Here is a 15,991-nt window from a genome sequence, read left to right as displayed (position 1 = left end):
TACAGAGTTTGTTTTGTGTTGACCAACTATTGCTGGGCACGAGGCCCGCCTTGGATTGTGGTTAAAGTATCCAGTGAGAATCCATTGGGAAAAGGGATTTTCCCCTTGCCATTGTGTGTCAATTGTAGACAGCTTCTTGGTTATGGATTGGATTTTGTGTTCACCTACCCTTTTCTGTGTTGGATTTTTGTCCGGTTTGAACCTGTACAGGTTTTGTGTATGTTGCCACTGTCTCCATGAGTTTACGTGGGTATTGTTCCTTGGAGACGTCCATAACCTCTGGCTTTTACAATCTTTCTGCTTCCTGTGCTATGTAGATTCCTACATGTTCAGAAAAGGAGTTTGATGAGTGCCTTAGGACTGAGTACTCTTAATGTCTCTCACTCTCTATGCACTGTCCAGTTGTAGATCTCTTGAGTTAATTCCCATCTTCTGCAAGAGAAAGTTTTTCTGATGAGGGTTCAGCAAGGCATTGATCTATGGGTATAACAGAATGTCATTAGGAGTCATTTTATTGCTCCTTTTCCCCTAACATAGAACCATAGTATTAGGTTTTCCCCTAGGACCATGACCTATCTGGTCTCAGGTTATTGACCCCTTTAGCAGTGTCAGACATGGATGGACCTTAAATCAGAAGGTGTTTGTTTTCTTTCATATCATGTGGGCCACTGTTGCACCAGAATGTTACAAGCAAGTGGATGCTATAGGTCTCAGGGATTGTAGCTAAGAGATATTGACGATTCCTCCTTCAGTAGTGTGCATGGAACCTTCCAGTGCCATGGACACTAATCAGTAGAGTGAAACTTCTAGTTAGGCACCAGCTCCACTCCTCCATCCATATTCAGTGGCATAAATTGTGTCTTCAGCAACAGGATCTTAGCACTGGATTGTAAGGAGCAAACATGAGCTTTTTAGCTGGTCCCTTACTAGGTACCTAACCTCTCTGGCCATTCTAATTATAGCATAGATACTGAAAGCTTGAAAGTTACCATACAGATGTAAGAGAAAACATAATATTTGTCCTTTTTGGGCTGGGTTATTTCTCTCAAGATGTTTTTTTTTCTAGCTTCATCCATTTACCTATAAATTTTATCATTTTATTTTTCCTAGCATGTGAATAATATCCATGTGTAAATGTACCACATTTTTGTTATTTATTTACCAGTTGGTGAACATCTAAGCTATTTCCAATTTCTAGCCATTAGCAATAGAGCAGCAGTGAACATGGATCAGCTAATGTATCTGTAGTAGGATGAAGAGTCCTTTGGATATATACCAAGAGGGGTAAAGCTGGATCTTGGGGCAGATTGATTCCCAATTTTGTGAGAAATTATCCCAGTGATTTCCATGGTGGCTGTCTCGGTTGGCACACCAGCAATGAATAAGCATTTCGTTTTCCCCACACCCTTGCTAGCATGAGCTGTCATTTTGTTGTTGATCTTGACCATTTTGATTTCTTATTTTTTTTTCTATTTTTTTTAAGAGGGAGAAAGCACATCAAATTGGGTGGGAAGGTGATAAGGAAGGATTTGTGAGGAACTGAGGAAGGGGAAATCATGATCAAAATATAGTGAATGAAAAGGTTGTAATTTAAACATGTTGGGACTGCTAATGATTAATGAAGTCTTTCGAAGCTGGAATGAAAACGTTTTGCACTATCATCTGTCCTGGGGACGAGGGGCAGAATGCTGTGGCTTGAATGTGCTAAGTCCTCCATAGACTCTTGTATTGAAACACTTGGTCCCCAGCTGGTGTTGCACGACAGCAGCGATGGTTCTGTTAAAGAAGGTTGCAGAACTTCAGGAGGTGGATGAATGACTGGAGGGGGGGCCTCGAGGCTTTGTAACCCAGCCTTACTTCCTGTCTGCTCTCTCTGTCTGGACTTTCTATCCAATGACCAGCAGCCTTATGCTCTCGTTCCCATGCCTTTCTCACCACATGGACTGTATTCCTGAGAGCATTAAGACAAAATAAAGTCTTCCTGCTTCAAGTTGTTCCTTGCCGTGTAGTCAGTCACAGTGTTAAAAAGAGTGACAGTTATGGAAGACAACCTGCCTATCCCTCAAAGCTCACTAACAAGAGCACAGCAACAAACATCCAAATAAGTCTACCAAAAGTTGTGAATGTGGGCACACTATTATTCCCAAAGAATAAAACAACCCCCATCCTGTGCCCCTCCAGGAGGTCCCATCTCTTAAAGTTTCTACAGGCTTTCAAAATAGTACTCTGAGTTGCCCCAGAACTTCCCACTGCTTGGGTGAGAAAGTTCGCCTTCAGTCCCTGTACCCATCATCTGTGCCTATACAGGACCACATATGACAGCCCAATTTGGTGCTCGGGACAAGATCCTGATTTCAGAGTAGAGCATGCCTGCCCAGTCTTTATGCTGTTACACTTCATTACAGAGCTCAACCTCAATAAAGCATGCTACCTAAGGGTAAACTTTATACTGACAACCACATGCTCTAACAATATCTGTCCTTTCAAAATCACTATTCTTAGAGCAATGGATTAAATACATTCATAATGTATAAATATCACAATCAGTCAAAGTCAATCTTACAGATTTAACTATTTTATTTTCTTGATTCTGGTTTTCAATGTGACATATAAAATTCACACACATCTGGTTTGAAAAACTCTAGATACGGAGCTACTGGTACAGGTCAGAATCTGACTTTAGAAGACACGGGGAAGTGTGATTTCGACACTGGATGAATATTGCAATGAAGTAGGGATTTTAGATACTCTTTAAATTCAAGAAATTGCCACGAGGGACCATTGAAATGTATAGGGAAATAGCAGTAACTGATTCAGTTGGGGTCCTCCAGAGAAACAAAATCAACAGGATGGATCCATATTATTAAAAAGTATTTATTAGGTATGACTCTCATATTGAGGGTAGGTAGTCCTATAATAGCTATACACGCACACTGGAGAAGCAGAGAAGCTCATCTACCTATGAAAGCAGACACATCCACGAACTCCTGAGATGGTCCTGAAGACCCAGAGGCTGGCCAGACAGTTCCTACTCTTGAGTCTGCATTGGAAGACTTTAGAAGCTGGAGTCTGACATTGAGGAAGCTTGTTAACACCAGTGGCAGTCACTCTCAGAAAGAATGATGTCACAGTCAGAAAGAATGATGTCACTCTCCTCTCAGACCTCTGTATATGAGCAGTCTGTTAGATTGTATCCACTTGGAGGCAGACCTTCCTACCTTCCCTTAGTCTTTTCTGGCAAGGTTCGTAGGCAAAGTTCATGGAGGTGTGTCTCCTGGGCAACTCTAAATCCTGTCAAACTCATAATAAAACAAACCTATTACACGCTCCCTCCTTCCTCTTTACTGGAAATGAAAACACAGCTGTAAGAAGCAGGTTCGATGGTAACTGGTACTTACTGAGAAATCATGAATGCAAAGGAATATTTTATAGGATGCTTTTAAAATGAGAAGCAGAGGCAGAGTCTGTACATATATTTTGATGAACATTGGTGGAGTCGATATAGCTATATTAAACATCCTCCTTCCAAAACAGCCAGCAGAACTGCGGAGGGAAACCCCTGAACCTCTTCCGACTGAGTCCCGCTTTCTGGAAGCCCAGCATCAGCTTCTCTCTGCCTCCGTCCCCACAAAGGCAGCCTGCCAGGTAGTCTCTGTTCTGCGCACTGCTTCCTAACTAGAACCAGGCAGCTGCAAACGTCCATAATTACAGGAGATCCAGTCGTTTTCCGCTCTGCGGTTGGAATAATGACAGTCTTATTTTCATTACTATTCTAATGGCTTCGTGTTCCGAATCACTGTGATATTATCAATAACGGCAAAGGGGCCCGACTTAGCCCAGGGAAAGCCTCCCCATACATCACTTTAAGGGCAGTGGTCGAATTGACAGGTTAACGAAGCCGCTCAGACACAACTGAGCCGTGCGCCACGCAGCCGTAAATGGAAGCACGTGAGGAGGAGACACAAGCACTTTACTCAATTGCTCGTTCTCGGGACATATTTACCTCAGACCACAGCCCACACTACCAAGTACAGTTCTTTTGTATCTTTAGAATTTCTTAATTTATTATTGGAGAACAACGTACACATAAACAATGGATTTTGATTGAATACAGACTTATCCTGTAACTCCCTCTAGAATTCACCCACACCCCTCCTTCTCTGTTTCACAATCCCTTTTTAAAAATAACCCTCGAAGCCCAACTAATAAACATTTTTCATTCCAAATCACTTTTAAAAAAAAAAAAGTGGTATTTGACTTAGCTCTCGAGATTTCTCTAAGGGTGAGCACTCTCACCTCCAAAATGGCATAGCACAATTACCTTGAAATGGAAAGCATATAAAATATGGCAAAGTGGCAATAAACATTCCTGATGCAGGAGATGTTGGCATGTCTTTGTTTGACAGGGATCTAAAATGTCAACCTCACTCTCTCAGCACTATGATGTGTACAGGGTCTAAGGATAAGCTGTCTTCCCCCACAGATGCCTTATATTTGTCTCTGAACTCTGTGGCTTGGAGGTCTCTCCCCCCACCCCCTTCATCTCCCAGTTTGTACGCACGTTCTTGGAAATGTACAACGGCAGCTTTACCAGCATCTCACAAAGGGATTTGTCCAGAATTGGGTAGAAAACTGAGGGATTTTAATGGACAGAAGTAGGAAGAAGATAGGCTTCTCTGGTCTAGGGAACATTAGCAATCTTTTCGTTGTGTATTGTTGGATGCATGAGAGTGAGACCCGAGACTCCTTATTCCTTGCCTCGAGCCAGTTTTCCTACTTGATCATAGGACTGGCTGTGGACTGTGGACGGATGCCCTGAAATGCGATCCGCCAGAAAAGTCAGCTGGTCCTGTGGACCTGAGGTGATTTTGGCAAGGAAGCCATGTCTGTCTCATGGCTTCTCTCCAGCCTCTGCCCCTCCTGTCTTCCCACCAGTTTTGGGGTTCATTTTCTCTACCCTGAGTAATTATCTGTTAGTGTATCATATTCTTTTTCCCCGCGGTTTTAGCCCAAACTCAACCCTGACTGTTCTGCACCAGCAACTACGTACTTAACTTTGCTCAACACATTAGCAATGGAGTGCTGTTCTTTTATCATCTTCTACTTCCAAGACTTTCCCCATTCTGTCTGTCACCAGCTGTGACAGACTACGGGTGTCATTGTACCAGCCCTGACACTAAAGGAACATGGGGCCAAGAAACACTGGAGGCAGGTGGTATATCAGACATCACTTTCTCTTGGCCATCTGTGAACGAGAAAAATCACCAGGATGCACTTCGTTGGAATGGAAGCAAAGGATATCTTTTTAGAACCAGTCAGAGTCACATCCATATTTTTTTTTATTGTGAATTAGATGGGGGATCATTTCAGTTTCCCTTAGGGTAGAGTTTGATCTCACTTCCAGCTCCAGAACATTTAACATTTAATAAAAAGTTACTATTTGTTTTGGGTCTTATCTAAAACATGTGAATGCCTACCTCACTTCAAGAAGATATTGAAATTTGAAGGCATGTATGTGAGAGTTTAGAACCAACTTTCAAATATGATAAGAACCAAACTCTCAAATATATAGCAAACAGCATCAAGTGATATACTCAAAGAAAGCATAATAAAAGAATAGTGTAAATTTGAAAACTGGATAAAGAAATTTGTTAAAATGGCACACTCCTCCATGGATTACCAAAATCCCCTCATTTTCTTCTGAGGTGCCATTTGAGACATATGAGGACCAACTTGAACTGACATACACATGAAGAAATATATTCAGCATACAAGCCTTGGCTTTGATAGGTAGCACACAGCGTCTCAGGTGAGCCAGACCACCTGTGAACAAGTCCTGACTCCAGCAAGGGCAGTGGATTGAGAGGTTGACCAGTTGCCCTTGAGTTGACTTTTGACTCTTTCGTACCTCAATGCATAAATTCTTTAAATAACAACACTATTTCTGTATTCATGAAGAAATGCTTAAAATTCTGCAGAGATGGAACCAGTAAGGTGCTTACCATGTGTGCATGAATACCGACTTAGGAACCCCAGAGCTCACATTAAAAACAGAAGTCCAGATGTGGTGGCGTGGACCTGGAATTTCAGCACAGGAGGGGGAGCTGGAGAGATGGAAATGGGAGGATACCTGCAGCTCACTGGCTACCCGGTCTACTCAGCTTGTGCTCTCTAGGTTCAAAAACCCTCTGTCTCAAAAGATGGAGAGCAACGGGAAGACATTCAACACCCACACTGGCCTCCACATGCATGCATATGCATACATGTCTCTCAACAATCACAATCACAGGTACACACACACACACACACACACACATCACCAAAGTGTATACACCTCACACACCTCACATACTTCTACAACAAATACGAGTGTCTAGCACAAGGTGACCTGTGTGTAAAACTCTGCTCTTAATATTGCAAGCACTGTTGCAGCCAGTGAAATGTTGGAAACTGCCTTAAAACTGGCAGTCAAACGAGCATGCTTAACGTAGTGCCTCTGCAGAGGTATTAACAGCAGCATCCCACTTCTCAAATGTGCCAGAGCAGACTCTGCTTTCTTAACTCCAGCCAAGGACTTGGTTTTCCTTTGTCTGTCTGTTTTCTGTTTCCATTATAAACATGAAGACTATACCCAGCACATGTTAGGAATGACAACTCTGAACCATCGAGCATGGTGACCAAGCCCCTCCGTGGAGTCTGAGATAGAGGGACTTTAAGACAGCATTGCCTGTCAAGGGCAAGACACTGGGGTCATGAGAGGACACTATCCTTGATGAGCCTCAATGAGGGCCAGACTCCTTGGCCCACAGTGTTCCTCAATTGCTCAGCAGGAATATTCCCTGGCTGATTTAGCCAGGAGTGAGTTGGATTATTAACAGTTTAGGTGTTTATTAAAGGAAACTCTTTAGGCAATGACATTGAAGGTGAATACTCTGGGCAGAAACTGCTTAGTCCCTGACAGCCAGTTTGGAGTCAAATGCCCTTTTTGCCCATAGCCTCCACCTAAGAGAAGCCATATGGAGCTGGCTTGGGCTTTGATGCCACCCTAAGTCAGCACAGCCCCAGGCAAGCCAGCAAGGAAGCCTTAGGCTGGAGATGCTCGAGAATCATCCCTTTCCGAGAAGCTTAGGGCCTTGTCTTTCCTGCCTCTTGACTGAGCTTAAGAGGACCAGTAGCAGGTAAAAGGGACATCTGCATAGCTATGTGGTGTCTCTTTAGAATGGAGGTAGCATCAGAAGCCAGAGAGTCCAGAGAGCTGCAAAGCTCAGCCCCTGTGCTGCTCCAATTCCAGAAACAAGAATTTCTTTGGCTGCCACAAGAGATCACCACAGTGTGTTTGTTGGCTGACAAACACCTGTATATCCTTTTGAAGCTTTGCAGATTGTAATTACAAGATGGATCTCAGCAGGCCAAAAGGAAGGGTCAATAGGTAAGTGTGTCCTGAGGACTCAGAACTCTCCAGTCACCACTGTGACAGCTTCTAGAGGATTTCTCTTGTGTTCTTCGATTGGGGTCTCTCTTCCATTTCAAAGTTAAAAGCATGATCCTGCCCTGACAGTTTCTCTTGGTCTGAGTCTTTCATCCTTTTCTTGCCTCTGTCTGTGTCCAACTCTCCAACTCTTGTTCATATGTACTTGTGAGTTCATTTCAGACACGTCTAGGTTTACAATATAGCCTCACAACTAAGATTCCACATTGGCAAAGAAGCACCCTTACTTTCCTCATGACTTTGGCAAAACACCCAACCAAAGCAGCTTAAAGAATGAGGGTTTGCTTTGACTTGGACTTTTAGGGAACATAGTCCACTGAGCAGGGAAAAGTATGATCTCAGGGGTGTAGGGTGGCTGGTCTCATTGCATCTATAGTCAGGAAGCAGAGAAAGGTGAGTATTGGTTCTCAGCCTTTCATTTCCCTACTATATTTGGTGGGCAACCACAGTCTGTGGAAAGGCACTGAAAACATTCAGGATGGACCTCCTCCTTCAGTTCAAACTCTCCGGAAATGCCATCACAGACATGCCGAGGGGCATGTCTCTCTGGCCACTCTGAATTTAGTCAAGTTGACACTCAAGACCAACCATCACAGCATCTCTCCCAAATTCTAAAGTCTGGGACCTGGGTACCCTTGAGAGATGTCTTCCTGTCACAGTGGTGCTTGCCAGATCTGGCTTTCATGAAGCTGGGCCCCATCATCATTCCTGAGACTCTCCTCATGGATGCCGCACTTGTACAAGCTTCAGCAAACTTGATGCTTTAACTAAAGTCCTGTGAAGGAAGCAAAAAAAAAAAAAAACAGGGCACAAACTGGAGGGAGAAAATGTGCAATAAACATAATAGTAACCTTGGGGGAGCTCAAATATATCTATTATAAAACTTTAGATTTAATTTCAACGATTGGCAAGACCTAAAAGAAATATACCTAGAATCAAATATATTCTTCCATGCCAGCAGCAACCTGGAGAGTATTGTTTAAGATGAAATTGTACTTATAATGGAAACAAAATATAAAACATTTAGAAACAAATTTAAGAATTGATGTATGCCTTCTATAAATAAAATGACCAGTTTCCTGGGAAATAGAAAGACCTTCAATCTAGAGTTCCCCCATTTCAATGCTAAAAGAGGCAGGCTCCTCTTGAGGCAGCTCCAATACCAATACATTGTCGATGTGTCCTTTTCTTTTCTTTTCAGTTAAAATGCTACAGAGCAAGCCAAGCCTGCCCAGTGGTACTCCTGCTTATCACTTTAACATTTGCACATGCTCCATAAGCTTAAACTGAGCGTACTCAGGAATGGACTAACCCTTACATGAGTATGTGTAAGCGTCTGAATATGTTCCCCATGCTCCCTCCCTTTGGAATTGACCCCCGTGACGTCTCTGCCTATTGCAGGGAACAGCTCCCCACCACTTCATGTCTTGGTTGTGCACATTTAGGCTTTGTTCTCATCATGATGAAAAACCACTGTGCTCGGTTACAGACACATCACTCCTTAAAATGAGATGCTTGACACAATATCAGTCATTGACAGGTTAGTTGATAGATACCATGCAATTTACACGTGATTCTCTGTGGACCATTAGAGAAGGGCTCTAAACCTTATCCAAAAGACGAAAAAAGGGGAGAACACCAGGCTGGCTGTGGAGTCACGGGTACCAAGCCAAAAATGTGTGCAATGTTTGTGAGCTGCACACCTTGGACAAGCTGCCACATTCTAGAGAGGTTGGGTTCCTTCTCTATTCAGCAGGGACAGGCCATCATCTGGGTGATGCTAAATGCCAGGCCACAGAGCCAGCATGTCATAGAAACTGTATCTAAAGGTTCAGAAAGTGCTGTGTGAGATGGAAATTGTCGCGCAGTGTGAAGACTTCAAACAGCAGTGTGTCAGAACAAGAGAGAAGGGGAGAGGCTCAAGTTCTGCTCGTGTGTGGTGCATTTGACAAATTTTCAAACGTCCAATGGAAAGAATACTTGGCTGAATTTAATTACTGCACACACATATGCCTGTATTTAAATATCACACTGAATACTATTAATTAATTGACAATGAAAAAATTAATAGTCAATTTTAATGTAGTCAACGTTAGTCCCTGAAGAAACAGTGCCTACAATTTGGGACAAAGAATTTTAAACAATATTCTTTGGGGATCATCCATGTTTCCAGCATACCCCATAATTTGTTTGTTTGGTTTTTTTCCCAATCAGGATGTGATAAAGCCAGACAGTGGCCTGAAGATGAAATACTACTAACCCATGCCCTGAGACAGGAATAAGAAAGCAGGAAGTCTTAGGGATACCTAGTTATTCCAAGAGCTCCAGGTACGGCAACTACAGATAAGCAAAGAATTAAGCCAATGTGGGAAGATCCAGTGAAGCCTGCCACAGGGATAAAAGTTAGGTGTTTCTTTTGTACACCCTTGGGTTCCTGAGGATGTATTTTCTGCCTGTGTCTGCAGCTGGAGGGCCAGGGTGTTCCTAGCCCTGAGTCTCTGCATATTCTGGCTGAAGAGTGAGTTCCACTCTAGGCCAATTTCCTCTAGGTCACAGAGAAAAGCTGCAAGGCACCCCTACATCTTGCCTAGCTCTGAGAGCCATGTTTCACTTCAGCTAAGGCTGGCTCCTTACTTTCTCTTCAATGTGCCCCAGGCCCTTTGCACCTGCACTCTCTTCACAGTATTCTCAGACTCTGTACTTGGGTACCTCTTCAGGTTTCTTCTCTAAACATCACCTGTTTGCCAAAGCAACTGAATGTAGCAACTGAAAGTAACAAATTGTCACAGTTCCTGCCACAGTGTATCTTTTTTCTTTTTTTTTCCTACCTTCTACTACACCTGTTGGATTGTTTTTGTTGTTTATGTTTGTTTGATTTTGCTTCCTTTGGACTAAAGTATAAGTATGGATGGGTTTCAGTGTCCTTTGCTTTCTGGAGAACCCAGATCACAGCTAGGAATCTAAGAAACAGCTCTGTGACTGCAGCTTTGGGACTCACTGCCCAGTCTTCTGTGTTGGGGAATCAGGGCAGGGAGTCTCACTCGCCTGTGTGTTCCCATGCAGTGACTGCACTTAGCAGAGTGGGGACTGTTCAGCCCCAGGAAGGGACTTCCTGGCATCTCTGCATTTATTCTCTATGCTGCCTCATCCTGAGGCTCCCTCTGGCCCTGCCTGCTTTTTTCCACTCTCCTTCCCCCATGCTTGACCTCAGCATGATATGCAACTCTCCACCTAGGCTGCTCCATCTCTTGACCCACCACAAGCCTTCTCTCTGACTGCTAGCCACATCCTGATGACTGTGTCTCAGAGGACCCAGTCAGAATGAGGTACTACTCTGCTCAGTTCTGTGCTTTTAGTGTCTTGAAACTGGAATGTCCATTAAAGCATTTAGCAAAGCAAACATTAATAACACTCAAGCCACCAAAAAATAAAAAACTCTCCACAGAAGAAAACACAACATAGTTGTATTTTATGTTTCTAAATTAGCCAAATAAATAATACTGCTGAGTTGCTTAGGCAGAAATCACATTGCGTTCAGTATTTATCTGATCCAAATGCGATTTCTCTGAAGACCGCTTCTAAGGAAATCATTGAAAACAAGCAGAACCAAGAACAAAGCAGGCATGACCTGAACCAACACTACTTGCTCTGGAGAAAGCACAACAAGCCCCCTCCCCACCCCACTCTGGCCTTCTTGAGCTGAAGGCTTAAATTACTTAGAGGAGAGAAGCAGGAAGTTGATTTGTAATGAGCTATAAGAAGCCTGCTGATCAAGCTGAGCCTTGGAAAGCTGTCTCTGTGTCTCTGAAGCTTCCCATACTTGGCTTCTGGAGCTCAGGCCATTCCTGAGGGGACTCAGAGTGAGCTAGGTCCTCTGAAGTCAATGTAGCCTGCCTCCCTAGAGCAAAACAGTTCTCTCTGTGTATGATGAGCAGGATTTAAATTACACTGGGACTCATTCTATCTCCCAAGGCTGGACGCCATGGAACATACACTCCGTATTGTTGATGTGCAGCGGGCAATGAATTCTGAAACATTTTTATCGACTTACTAATAGCTTTTCGGAGGACGACAGAAAAGAACCGCATTAAGCATAGAAATCAATCGGAGGACATACTCTGGTTTCCAAACCGTTAGAGTGCTAGTGTATGTTTCCAAACTGGAGAAAGAGAATGAATCAAGCTGAGATTCTTCTAAGAACTTGGCTAGACTCAGGCCTGTGCCTGTGTATGTCACTTGCTGGATTTGTCTCTCCTTACACAGAGCAGGTTGCAGCTCTGGAGTCAGAGCAAGAAACACTCACAGAGAGCTGAGCCCTATACACTCACATATCTACACACTCATGTGCTAGGTGTACAGCAGCAAGAGTCAGACCAAACAACCCTACCTCTGGATCCCCATCCATCCATCCATCCATCCATCCATCCATCCATCCATCCAAAAGTCAGTCCCGTTAGCAAATTAATTAATTAATTAATTAATTAATTAATTAAATTTAAAAGCCCATGACCCAGGATAATGACTATTGTGCAGGACCAAGATAAGGGAGTTCAGATAGTCCCTCTCTGAAGGGAAGGTAGGTTTACCTACCAACACTATTCCTGTTGAGGGTGGCAAGGGACATCTAGACCATCAGAAATCTTTCCATATTGAGCATATTGAGTGTTTCCCGCCCAGGGATGCCTATAATCCCCAGAATGAACCATATCACGACAGACCCCGTCTTCTCCCTTCTCTTGAATCTTTTTATATTGTTTCCTTTTATTGGTTCTTTGTGAATTCCACATCATACACTCATCTCCCACTCTCCTCATACCCTCCCTCCACCCTTGCAACCTCTCCACACCAGAGAGGAAAAAAAATCTCATTATGGAAGCTGTACTGTGTCACAGTGTGTCCCACAGTCTACCCATTTGTCCACACTTCTTTGTTTGCAAATGTTCATTGCAATGACTTGTTGGTCTGGTCCAAGGCCTCAGGCTTCTGCTACTCTATCAATACAGGAACCTCACTGGGACTCCTCTTGGATATCCTGTTGTTGCCCTGTATCATGAAGTTCTTGTAGTTTTGGATGTGTAGGACCGGCCTCTTCATGTGTTCCAGCAGTTCACCAACGGAGTAGATGTTGGAGTGAGCCGATTCAAAAACCTGCATCTGAGCCTGAGAGGTATCTGAGCTGGCCATCTGGCTGGCACTCCTGTTTTCCCAACCCCAGGACCAGTTCACCACATCTGAGTCTTGTCCCTGCAGCAACAGAGGTCTGTTACTACCAAAGATCAGACAGACATCCCAGGGACATATTGGTATCTGAGTGCTGTGCAGAATTGACATCACCCATTACCTGGCCATCAGGGTAACAGACCCTGCCCCTAGCTAGCTGCAGTACTCAGGAGAGATATTGCCTCCACATATGGGAGAGCAGGCCCTGTACCTCACCTGGACAGCAGGATAATGATGACTGGTGGTCATCTCAGTCTAGCTTGCTGTCCAGGCTCTCGGCTCCAGATTGTTGGTCATCTCAGGATACCCCTTCTCCAAGATTGTTAAGCTACTAATTATTCAGATGTTCCTAAGTAAGAAAACTGAGCATAAGCATAGCTTCTTTCCTCTCTGCCACCTACTGGCACATATGTGACACAGCAACCACACCTACAGCCACACCTGCAGCCACACCTGCAGCCACACCTACAGCCACCCAGGAACCACACCTGCTGCCACACTGCAGCCACACTTGCAGCCACCCAGGAGCCATACCTGTAGACACCCAGGAGCCACCTGCAGCCACACCTGAAGCTACAACTGCAGCCACCCAGGAGCCACATCTGCAGCCACACCTCCAGTCACCCAGGAGCCACACCTGCAGCCACACCTGCAGCCACCCAGAAGTCACCCCACACTTGCTGCCATACCTGCAGCCACCCAGGAGCCAACCTGCAGCCACACCTGCAGCCACCCAGGAGTCAACCTGCAGCCATACCTTCAGCCACACCTGCAGCCACCCAGGAGCCACACCTGCTGCCACACCTGCAGCCACACCTCCGCTACACAGGTGCCATACCTGCAGCCACACCTTCAGTCACCCAGGAGTCACACCTGCAGCCACACCTCCAGTCACCCAGGAGCCACACCTGCAGCCACACCTCCATTCACCCAGGAGTCACACCTGCAGCCACACCTCCAGTCACTCAGGAGCCACACCTGCAGCCACACCTGCAGCCATCCAGGAGCCAACCTACAGCCTTCTCTTGAATTCTGAGACTTCTAACTGAATTGTTTATTTAGAAAGTTTTCCAACTAAAGGAAAACATTCATTAGTTTAGACTGCCTCAGTATCCCAGGAGACATACACCTGGGACAGCATCTCCTTAACAGGAGTTGGAGGTTGGAAAGGAGAATTCTGCCTCCTACTTACAGTCTACTTACTGTCTGCTGGGCAAATGTGATTTGTTTAGGAGGGTTCTCTCTGGTTTTTTGGAACTTAGACAAATGTATCAATACACTTTTATGAAATACTTAGAAAACTTTACGGAGAAACCCTTTCCTATAGAATTGTGAAGAATGAAGAAATGGCAAATGGTTTAACCCTCTCGGTGTCTAAGAGGAACATAGTTCATAACACTTGGTGGAGAAATTCTACCTGATGAGACCCTGAAACTATAAGAGAGCAAACCCGAGACTTGGTACTCAGCTTCAGTTGTAGTTAGTGACTAGTGACTAGCCCTGGAGAATGGTGTGGCATGCAGAAGCCTATGGTGTTCAGCCATCACACACAAGATAACGCATCGCTGAGAGAGGCTGGCAGGACGTAGCTCTCTGGAACTGTATGTTGGATGACACAGAGGAAATAACAGTGATGTTTAGGAGAGGAAGCCACGTGTGTTAAGTGGCACTTTCAAATGTGGAATGTGTCTGTCCATGGTTTCTAATATAATACTGGTGAAATAGTTGCCTCATCCACTGTTGGCTTTCAGACTAGACAGTACAGCAGCTTGGGGTCTTTCTCACTTTTCACCTAAGAAGTGTAATGCCAATCTTCACTGTTAACTTGCCAGTATTGAGAATCACACGGAAACACCTCACAGGCAAGTCTCTGATTGTGTTTCCCCAACTGTTTAGCCAGGAAAAATCCACCCTAAACGTGAGTAGTACATTCCATGGACAGGGTCCCAGATCAAAAAAACAGAGAGGGGTGGAGAAAATAAAGAAAGGAAACAGTCACATGCATCTCTCTGACTGGAGATGCCATATGACCATGTGGCCATGTGACCATATGGCCATGTGACCATGTGGTCATGTAACCACATGGCCATGTGACAGGGTTTGTCATAGGTAGAACATTGACCCCATCTTCCCTGCCAAGATGGACTCTGTCTTCAAACCATGAGCCAAATAAACCCTTCCTTACTTCCCCAACTTGCTGTATTCCATCACTTAGCCACAGAAGCAAGGCAAGGACGGTTCCTGAAGCTAATCGGCTGTCCAGTGAGGGCTGCTGCTTAGCTTGGAGATGGCTGCTTCCTGTTGGCTTCTCTCACGTAGTAGAGGGGGGAGAGGGAAGGGGAGGAAAGGAGACAAATAAGAGAGAGAGAGACAGAAATAGTGAGAGCCAGAAAGAAAGAGAGATCAAGTAAAGAAAGGCCTTCAGGCACAGAGAGGGAGCTATCCTGTGTTTCACAGGCATCAACGACATTCCTGAAAGTTTGTGAGCCTTACTATCCACACATCCTGATACCAACACACTGTGACTTAAGTCTCAAGGCATAATTCTGAAGAAAGTCTGTCAGTCCACAGTAGCTCTCAGTTCACTCCCTCACCTTCAGTATAAACATCTGTCTGTCTGTCTGTCTGTCTGTCCGTCCATCCATCTATCTACATATCTATCTGTGTATCCATGTATCCATGTATCTATATATGTATGTATGTATGTATGTATGTATGTATGTATGTGTGTGTATATCTATCTATCTATCTATCTATCTATCTATCTATCTATCTATGTATCTATCATCTATCTATTCATTTGGCATGGTAAAGGCTTACATGTGCGTGCTGTATAACAAAGCATGAGACGATCAGTGAATGCTGGAGGTTGGTCCTGCTCACCTTTCTAAGGTCGATTGCTGCCTAGTGGTTGTCATACCAGCTTCGAACCCATGCTCGGCTCCTTGATAGGAACCAGTCATTGGTCCTCGTGTCTATTCCTGGTGGTTCCTGATGACTCTAAGTCTGAAGCCTGCACTGTGACATCTCCCTTGTATACACCCACTACTAAGGAGCTGAACCAGACAGCAAGGGCTTCCGTGATGCCCACACAAGTTTTGGTCTTTGAATTATTTATCCTAAACTTGGCTCCAGCATGCAGTCCCTTATTAATGTTATAGCTTGTAGAATTAAATTTCTCCTTTCTGTTCTCCCATAGATTTCTACTTTGAGAGACAATGTTAAGGTTCTTTCTCAAATAGTTAAGTATTCCACTGAGAGCAGGATCATGCCTAATCCACG

The 15,991-nt window shown here is 44.3% G+C and overlaps 1 non-coding gene across 1 annotated transcript; it reads right to left on the bottom strand.

Annotated features, from left to right (window-relative positions):
• Window positions 1-13,028: 13,028 nt before the first annotated feature.
• LOC114634115 lies at window positions 13,029-13,163 on the bottom strand. Its single transcript, XR_003713282.1, has one exon. It is a non-coding gene; the product is annotated as a small nucleolar RNA SNORA17 (small nucleolar RNA).
• Between the last annotated feature and the right edge of the window lie 2,828 nt (window positions 13,164-15,991).

This window comes from Grammomys surdaster, unplaced genomic scaffold (assembly GCF_004785775.1).
Source record: "Grammomys surdaster isolate TR1022 unplaced genomic scaffold, NIH_TR_1.0 843, whole genome shotgun sequence".
Taxonomy (NCBI): domain Eukaryota; kingdom Metazoa; phylum Chordata; class Mammalia; order Rodentia; family Muridae; genus Grammomys; species Grammomys surdaster.
Note: the sequence above shows the minus strand (reverse complement) of the source record. Positions and strands in the feature narration are given on the sequence as shown.